At 42.4% G+C, this 8,567-nt stretch overlaps 1 pseudogene; it reads right to left on the bottom strand.

The window, feature by feature from the left end:
- On the bottom strand, positions 1–462 carry LOC110309937 (annotated as a pseudogene).
- Positions 463–8,567: the final 8,105 nt, after the last annotated feature.

Below are 8,567 nucleotides of genomic sequence, written 5' to 3'. Positions count from 1 at the left end.
CTAAAATGTCCTATCCAAGTGAACCAGGACCACTGGATACCTGGGACTGTCCCGTGGAGTTCTGGGGTTACAGGCAACTGTGTAGGACTTCTTTGTTCCTGTTGTTTTGCATCTGCATTGGGTATAACTGCTTACTGAAGTTGTGAGTATACAGATAGTTACAGATACCTTAGATGAACTATCATGACATTTTGTACTTGTCCCGTCTCTGCAGGTCTTATGTGGATGGTGACACACACGGACAGCATCAGCAAAAGTTGTATGAAGAAAAGTATTCAAGTCCTTACATACTCCTGTATAACTGTTAACAGCCAGCATTGCATCCTCACATCAGACATTCTTATAGATATGCTGGATGTCAAACTTCTGGGAAGGGGTTGGTTTTTGGCATGAGACAAGCGGTAGGACAAGTCCCAGCAGCAGCAGGAGACAAAATCTGGACTCAGGCAGCTTCAGACCCATGATTCCTGTGAGGACAGAAGATAAGTGACTACTCCCACCCTACCTCAGTTTTCCCTATCTCTTCCTGAAGGCCCTCTGCTGTCACTTGGGTTCATGGTGACACTTTTCCTGGACACTGTTCCATCACCAACCTCTCCTGTCCCAGGCCTAGACAGTCAGTGTCTTACCCAGTCTGTGTTGTGGCTCCCATGGAACTGAGTGCTGGTTGTCCTGGAAATCAGGGATAATGGGTGAGCGCCACTTGGGTCCATAGATATAGAGCAGGCTCTGTGGATGGAGCTGGTGTCTCAGAGTCTTCAACATGCAGAACCCACACATTGGTGTATTGCCTGCTGATGCAACCAGCCATTTGTTTCTTTACTTGGCCAAGACATGTGCTGCTGACTCCATTGTAAGGGAATCAAATTCCAAGTCTTCTTGTGCAGGGCAGTTTGAAGTCTGAAACTGAACTCTACATAGAAATCCTTTTGATTGGCTGCACACTTCATAACTGTTTTCAGTAATGGACAGACCAAGTTTTCTATTAGCCTGGGTACACAGTTAGAAACAAAAAGCCCTGGAAAGCCAGAATCATAAGAGATTTACATTTCTGTCTTTCATTTTTAAAATTATATGATGTCAGGTTCTGGTTGGACTGCTCATTAATTAAGAGCAGGTCCTGCTCTTCCAGAGGATCCAAGTTTGATTTCAGGACCTATGCTGGGAGGGTTACCACTGCCTGTAACTCCATTCCAGGACATCTTATGTCTTCTAATAGCATCCGTTGGCATATTCATACACATGTGCACAGACACACAGAGACACATAAGTAAAAATAATCCTTAGGGATCGGTGAGATGTTAGTGATTATGAGAACTTCCCCTCTTCCAGATTTCTTCCCTTCCAGAGCACCCCAGTTTGTCACCCAGAGACCACAACTGCAGATAACTCCAGCTCCACAGAATCTGATACCTGTATAGTTTTTGTTAGTATCTGTGTATGTATGTTCATTTGAGTGCAGACATATGTGAAAGTTACAGATTTTTTTTTTAATTGCATTTAGAAACAATTACATAAAACTGTACTCAGGGCATACTGCACAGTATTTTTCTTATTGGTTCCTATAAAAGATTCCCTTCTACATTTCCATCTGTCCTCATTTGCTTTAGAGCTAGTACTAATGGTCCAGTTTTACACCATGGATGCTCAGGAGAACACTTTATCTAAGAGGCCAGACTTACTATTAACCAATGTTTAAAAAGATATTCTAAATGTAATAGAAATTTTATTTGATTTTCTTTGTGCTAGGGTTTGAACCTGGAACCTTGTGCACTCTGTCACTAGGCTAGATTCACAGCATGAAATAGATGAAGAGTTTTGGCTTCACCAGATTAAATGCCTTTCTAAGTTTTTTGTTATCCAAACCTCCCTTGCATTCCAATCCACTGACACATCTCCAGACCAGCTCCCAATTGTGCTGTGACAGCCAGAGTAATACCCTAGTAGTAAGTCCTTTGGGTTTTTCTTTCCAATCTTGATGAATATGATAAGTTATTGTCTCAAGAAATACTTCCTCTCTTGACCTATAAGCTACAGTGAGTATTTTGCTGTCCCAACTGATAGATGTATTTGTGCAGATTCCATTGGTGAGAGATTGTGTCCAAAACATGGAATTTCTTCAACCCTGGGATCCTCTTGCAATGACTACTCTTGACCTACCTACTGACTGAAAGATGCCCAGTGCCAGTGTAGTATTTGACAAAGCTCTGCCAAGTGCTCCAGTTGTCTATGGAAATGACAGTGCACAACATTTGTAAAATTGTTACAGTAACCCATTTTTTAGGGACTGATCTTTTCGGGATGCTAAAAAGTGTTGAGACAGGGTGTCACTCTGGAGCCTGGGTTTGGTTTGACCATGCTTAGAAACCCAGATTGGACTTAAATTTTTCTGTCCTTCTGAATCAGGCTCGAAGTTGTAGGGTACCAGAATTGCACGTCCAGACCCAGCTTATGAACCAGGTTATAAGCAGCCTGTGCTGCTGTGAGTGGATGCTCAGCTTTAGGAAGTAAGACTCAGCAGGAAGAAGCTAGGATGCCGTGGGCTTTCCTGTCCTCCTTTCTTCTGCCATGACGTTGAACAGTTTTGCTTTAATACACATGTCCCATCATGGGTTTTTCTGTACCACAGACTCCTGAAATATGAAAGCCACCTGACAGGATATCTTTGACACTAGAATCAAATGAATCTCTGTTTCTTTCAAACCATCTATTTGTCTCAGGTATTAATCATGCCTTGGAAAGCTGATTTGTAGCAGGATACAAGTTAATTTAACTCTGGTTTATAAAGCTCAAGGTATATTTGGTCCAGGGGCTCTAAGATTTTCTCCTTTATGTTATATGACCTTGTACATATCTCTTTGGAAGACTATTTATTTAACAAACCTGATCTTGAACCTTATGATCAGGTTTCTGCAAGCACATAGGGACTGCAGAGAGACCTCCCATGCAGACAGGGCTCTGGGTTGGTTGTGTCTTGAAGGGTCCTGCAGCTCCTTTTTGCACTCAGGATTCTGCAGAGTAACTCATGTATGTAACTTCAGGGGGACACTGTGGAACTCTACCTCCCTGCCACTCCATACTTGCTGTGCACAATTGGAACCACGTTGTTGCCTATGGTCTGGTACAGCATGTCTTCATTCCTGGAACCATGATTGGCACCACTAAATGTGTTCTTGGGGTTCTCATTGAGGGGTGCCTGTCATAACCCATGTACTGGTTGCATATAGAATGGATGGTGTAATACTCTGGCCTCAGCCTGGAAGTCTGCCCCTTTGGTTGGGATTTTAATTGGAATTAAATTGACTCTGTAGGTCAGTGTGAAAATACCAATTCCATGTATCTAAGAACTGAAACTTCCACTCATTTCTTCCAGAGCCAGAATTGTTGGGGTCCTGAAGGCCTGCAGTGCCTTTCTCAAACAGTGACATAGATGTGGTCCCCTGACTGAGGGAACACTGCAGGTAATAGATTTAAATCGTGGGAGGTTGTCCTCCAGAGCACAAAAAGGCCACAAAGGGAAGTGCAGAAGGAAATCTCAGTGAAGGAGAAAAAGATACTGTTTGCTCAAGCTCTGCTTGCAGTGATTGTCTAGTAACTAGCTACCTCGAGTATCAACAGCAGTGGGTAAATAAAAGTTGTTCTTTCATGAGGAGTCATCACAGTTCTGTCTCTCGCCATCATTACCCCCTTCCCAGGTCCCTGTGATGCCCACAGCTGTGCCACTGAGGGCTAAAATGATACATAACCTTGTGTTTCTAGGAATATTCTATCCTAGGCCTCATGATACTCCTCATAAAGTTATCTCACAAGTTTGTTTACTGATAGTGTAACAGGGCCCCAGACCTCAGGAGGCCTCCAGATCTTAGCATAACTGACTGGTGCTGGAGTTTCAAATAGAAAAGGGATAATAAAGGAATATACATACATAGTCCGTAATGTTCCCACTAATAAGGGCATGCACACTCATAATCCATGGAGTTCTATTATACTGTGTGAGGTAATCTAATCTCAAAAGAACACACATGATATGCACTCACTGATAAGTGGATATTAGCCCAGAAGCTCAGAATACCCAAGATACGATTCGGAAAACACATGAAACTCAAGAAGAAGGAAGACCAAAGTGTGGATACTTTGATCCTTCTTAGAAGGGGTAACAAAACACCCATGGAAGGAGTTACAGAGACAAAGTGTGGAGTAGAGACTGAAAAAATAACCATCCAGAGACTGACTCACTTGGGGATCCATCCCATATACAACCATCAAACCTAGACATTATTGTGGATGCCAATAAGAGCTTGCTGACAGGACCCTGATATAGCTGTCTCCTGTGAGGCTCTGCCAGTGCCTGACAAATACAGAAGTAGATGCTCACAGCCATCCATTGGAATGAGCATAGGGTCCCCAATGAAGGAGCTAGAGAAAGGACCTAAGGAGCTGAAGGGGTTTGCAGCCCCATAGGAGAAACAACAATATGAACTAGCCAGTTCCCCCAGAGCGCCCAGGAACTAAATCACCAACCAAAGAGTACACATGGTAGGACTCATGGCTCCAGCTGCATATGTAACAGAAGATGGCCTAGTCTGACCCTTGGTCCTGTGAAAGCTCTATGCCCCAGTGTGGGGGAATGCCAGGACCAGGAAGTGGGAGTGAGTGTGTTGGTAAGCAGGGGTTGGGGGTAGAGGGTAGGGGATAGGATGTTTTTCAAAGGGGGAACCAGAAACGGGGATAACATTTGAAATGAATATAAAGAAAATTTCCAATTAAAAAAAAAGGGGAAAGAAAATAACACCATGAGTGACTTATAAGTGGATATTAGCCACAAATTACAAAATACCCAAACTACAATCTACAGACCCAACGACGCTAAATAATAAGGAAGGCCCAAGGGTGGATGCTTGAATCTTTCTCAGAAGAGAAAATAAAATAGATATTGGAAGAGGATACTATGAAGGAAGGGGAGGGGGCAGATGTAGGGAGAGTAGGGGAAAGAGAAGGGAAGTCAGGAGTCTGGGGTGGAGGCAATCTTTAGGACATGCCGGAGACCTGGAATTGGAGGAAGGCCCCAGAGTGTCTATGGGGGCAAGGCTCCTAGCAGTAATGATTATGGATCCTGAAGTGGCCATTTCCTGTAGCCAGGCAGGACTGCCAGTGGAGGGATAAGGACAGCAATCCACCCACAAAATCTTTAACCCAAAATGCATCCACCTACAATATGTATAGGGACAAAGATAGAGCAGAGACAGAGGAATGACCAAGCAATGACTGCCCCAAACTGAGACCTATCCCATGGGCAAGAACCAATCCCTGACGCTATTAATGATATGTTGTTATGTTTGCAGACAGGAGCCTGGCATAACTGTCCTCTGAGTGGCTCTACCTAGCAGCCAATGGAAAGAGATGCAGAGACCCACAGCCAAACATTAGATGGGACTCAGGTGTCTTGTAGAAGAGTTGGGGGAAGGACTGAGGGACCCAAAGAGGACAGCAACTCCACAGGAAGGCCAACAGAGTTTAATAACCTGGACTCTTAGGGACTCACATAGACTGAATCACCAATGGAAGAGTAAGCATGGGCTGGACCTTGTCCCTCTGCACGTGTGTAGAAGATAAGAACTTGTTATTGATGTAGGTCCCCCAAGTACAGGAGGGTGGGCCTGTTCCTAAATCTGTTGCCTGCCTGTTAGTGGATCCTGTTCCCCTAAATGGACTTCCTTCTCTGGCCTCAGTAGGAGAGGATGCACCTAGTCCTGCAGCAGATTGATGTGCCAGGGAAAGGGGGGGGGGGAGTAGGGGAAGTGATAACTACAGGGGGCACCCCCTTCTCAAAAGAGAAGGGGAGGGTGGAATGGGGGAGGATCCACATGAGAGGATACTAGGAGGAGAAGGGGGACTGATATTGAGTTGTAAACCAAATAAATAACTTTAATAAAAATTAAAATTAAAAATTAAAAAAAAATCTGAGTTGGCATTCTTCAGTTAACAAGAACAGTTAGCCAGAAGTGAAACTACAGAAGAAAAAAAAGCAAGATTAGTGCACTTAGAGACTTCCCCAGAGCTGTGGGCTTTGATGGATTGCATCTTTGTTTTTGTTTTGGGAGGTGATGCTGTCTATGTGCTGAGTTTTATGGCCTGAATCGTATATCAGTTATTCATGCCAAGGTCCAGGGACTACCAAGAACTGGCAGCCTGTTCCATAAAGACCTTTTCATTGTTGTGTGAAGACAATTAAAACATCATCCTTAGATCACTGTCATGTTTAATTAGCATTCTGATTACCTTTAATATGACAAGCACTGTGCTGCAATGTGTATATATTGGAAAGTCTGCCCCCACCCACCCACACACCTTGCTTCAGATAATATTGATTGATTATGTGGCAAGCACTGTGTAAAATATTTATGCTGATCTGAGCTGGAAGTAAGAGAGAACCAGTGGACACTTAGAGGGAGAATGGATACTTCTCAAGTTGGTTCCAAGTTGAATATTTTTAATAAGCAAAGAATGCCCTTAGTCTTGCAACTGTCAAGCAGCCAAGGAAGGCCCACTATTCTCACCAAAATAAGCAAGGACACCAACAGAAAGGATCATCTCGTCTTTGGCACCAAAAGGTCAGGACTTCCATGTGGCATTTTACTTGTAGATGGTATGAAGACAAATCTCCTACTAGTAAACCTGGGAAGATAAAAGGCAAATCTAGGGGGCTGGCAAGATGGCTCAGTGGTTAAGAGCACTGACTGCTATTCCTGAGGTCCTAAGTTAAAATCCCAGCAACCACATGGTGGCTCACAACCACCCGTAATGAGATCTGATGCCCTCTTCTGGTGTGTCTGAAGACAACTACAGTGTACTTACATATAATAATAAATAAATTAAGATCTTTAAAAGAAAAAGGGAAAGGAAAGGAAAGGAAAGGAAAGGAAAGGAAAGGAAAGAAAAGAAAAGAAAAGAAAAGAAAAGAAAAGAAAAGGAAGGAAAAAGTTGGGCATAGTGGCTCATGCCTTTAAAAACAAAAGAGGCAAATCTAATATATATACACAATGCAGGTCACCAGATAATTGTGCTGGCCTGGGAAGTATTTGAAGGTCACAGAGATGCATCACCAGAAAAACTAGGCAAACTCACACATTCCACCAACCACAGTTCAGAAGGAGTTCCCTAACAAGCCATGTAGGAAAGGCTATGGCAAGCAGCTGGGGTTTTTTGCAGATTGCCCATCATTTGCATGGCTGCCATGGGTGTGCATGAGACCAGGACCCCAGAGACTTCATCCCAGGATTGCCTCTGTATGCCTTTCCTACCACTGTTACATAGCCTAATGATTCCTGGGCATTAGCCCATCCTACTGGGCAGATTTCCTGAAGATCAATATGAAGATGTACTTTCATATAATAATAATGTTTAGATGAATTAATGACTTTATAGAATTAGTGATTTGATTCAAGTAAATATGGAAAGAATGGTTTAGGAGATGGTTTTAGTTGTTTTGCTAGAAAGATATAATAAAATCAGAATCAAAAATAGAATGTGCCCCCTCCTCATAGAATAGTGAGTAAAGGCTGCATAATAGAGAGTACAAAGAGCTTTCATAAATTACACTGAGAGGAGAAATGGGCTTGGAACAAACTAATGATCAAAGAAAAACATTCAATCAAGGTCAGGTCCAAGGATGAAGCTGAAGTTATGCACCACATAGCCATGTGAAACTATTTCTTTGAACTTATAATGAGCTTATAGAATGAAACTGCTTTGAACTTACTATGACATTCTTCGATAAATCCCTTTTGGGTAACATTTTATCTGAGAGGTAATTTTATAAAGAACTTCTGTCTAAGAAAGTATAAAAGGCTGAGACAAAATATAAATTGTGGCTGTTGGGGCACTGCTACATTTATCAAATGTATGTGTGTCATATGCATACATATATGTATATATGTATGCATATATGTATGTATGTGTGTGTATTTATGTAAACATATACATATGTAGGTATATGTGTATCTATATAAGCATGCATGTGCAATTGTGAAATTGATGAACCAGGTGGTTAGGTCCAGCCAAGTATGTGTGTGTGCATGCGCCCACATGACTTTCTATCCTTTTCTATTTCACCAGCCTCAGGTTTTGCCCTCTTCCTTTGTCTTATCAGGTCAGGGTCTTAGGGAGAACCCTACTGCTGAGGGACAACACCATCACTGAGAGGAAGAGTTTTAGAAGAAGAAAACATTGGGGCTGAGCGTGTAGCTCAGCAATGGAGGTTCAGCTAAGATGACATCAGAAAGCAGACAGATGCTCAAACAAGACAAAAAAAAAGACAAAAAAAAAACCAAAAAACAAAAACAACAACAAAAGCTGGGCATGGTGGTGCACGCCTTTAATCTCAGCACTCAGGAGGCAGAGGCAGGTGAATTTCTGAGTTCGAGGCCAGTCTGTTCTACAAAGTGAGTTCCAGGATAGCCAGAGCTATACAGAGAAACCCTGTCTCAAAAAAACAAAAAACAAAAAAATAAATAAATAAATAAAAACCAACAACAAAAAACCCAAAGCTAATAAAAAAAAAAAAAGTG

The sequence above is a fragment of the Mus caroli genome, chromosome 14 (genome assembly GCF_900094665.2).
Source record: "Mus caroli chromosome 14, CAROLI_EIJ_v1.1, whole genome shotgun sequence".
In the NCBI taxonomy this organism is placed as follows: domain Eukaryota; kingdom Metazoa; phylum Chordata; class Mammalia; order Rodentia; family Muridae; genus Mus; species Mus caroli.
Note: the sequence above shows the minus strand (reverse complement) of the source record. Positions and strands in the feature narration are given on the sequence as shown.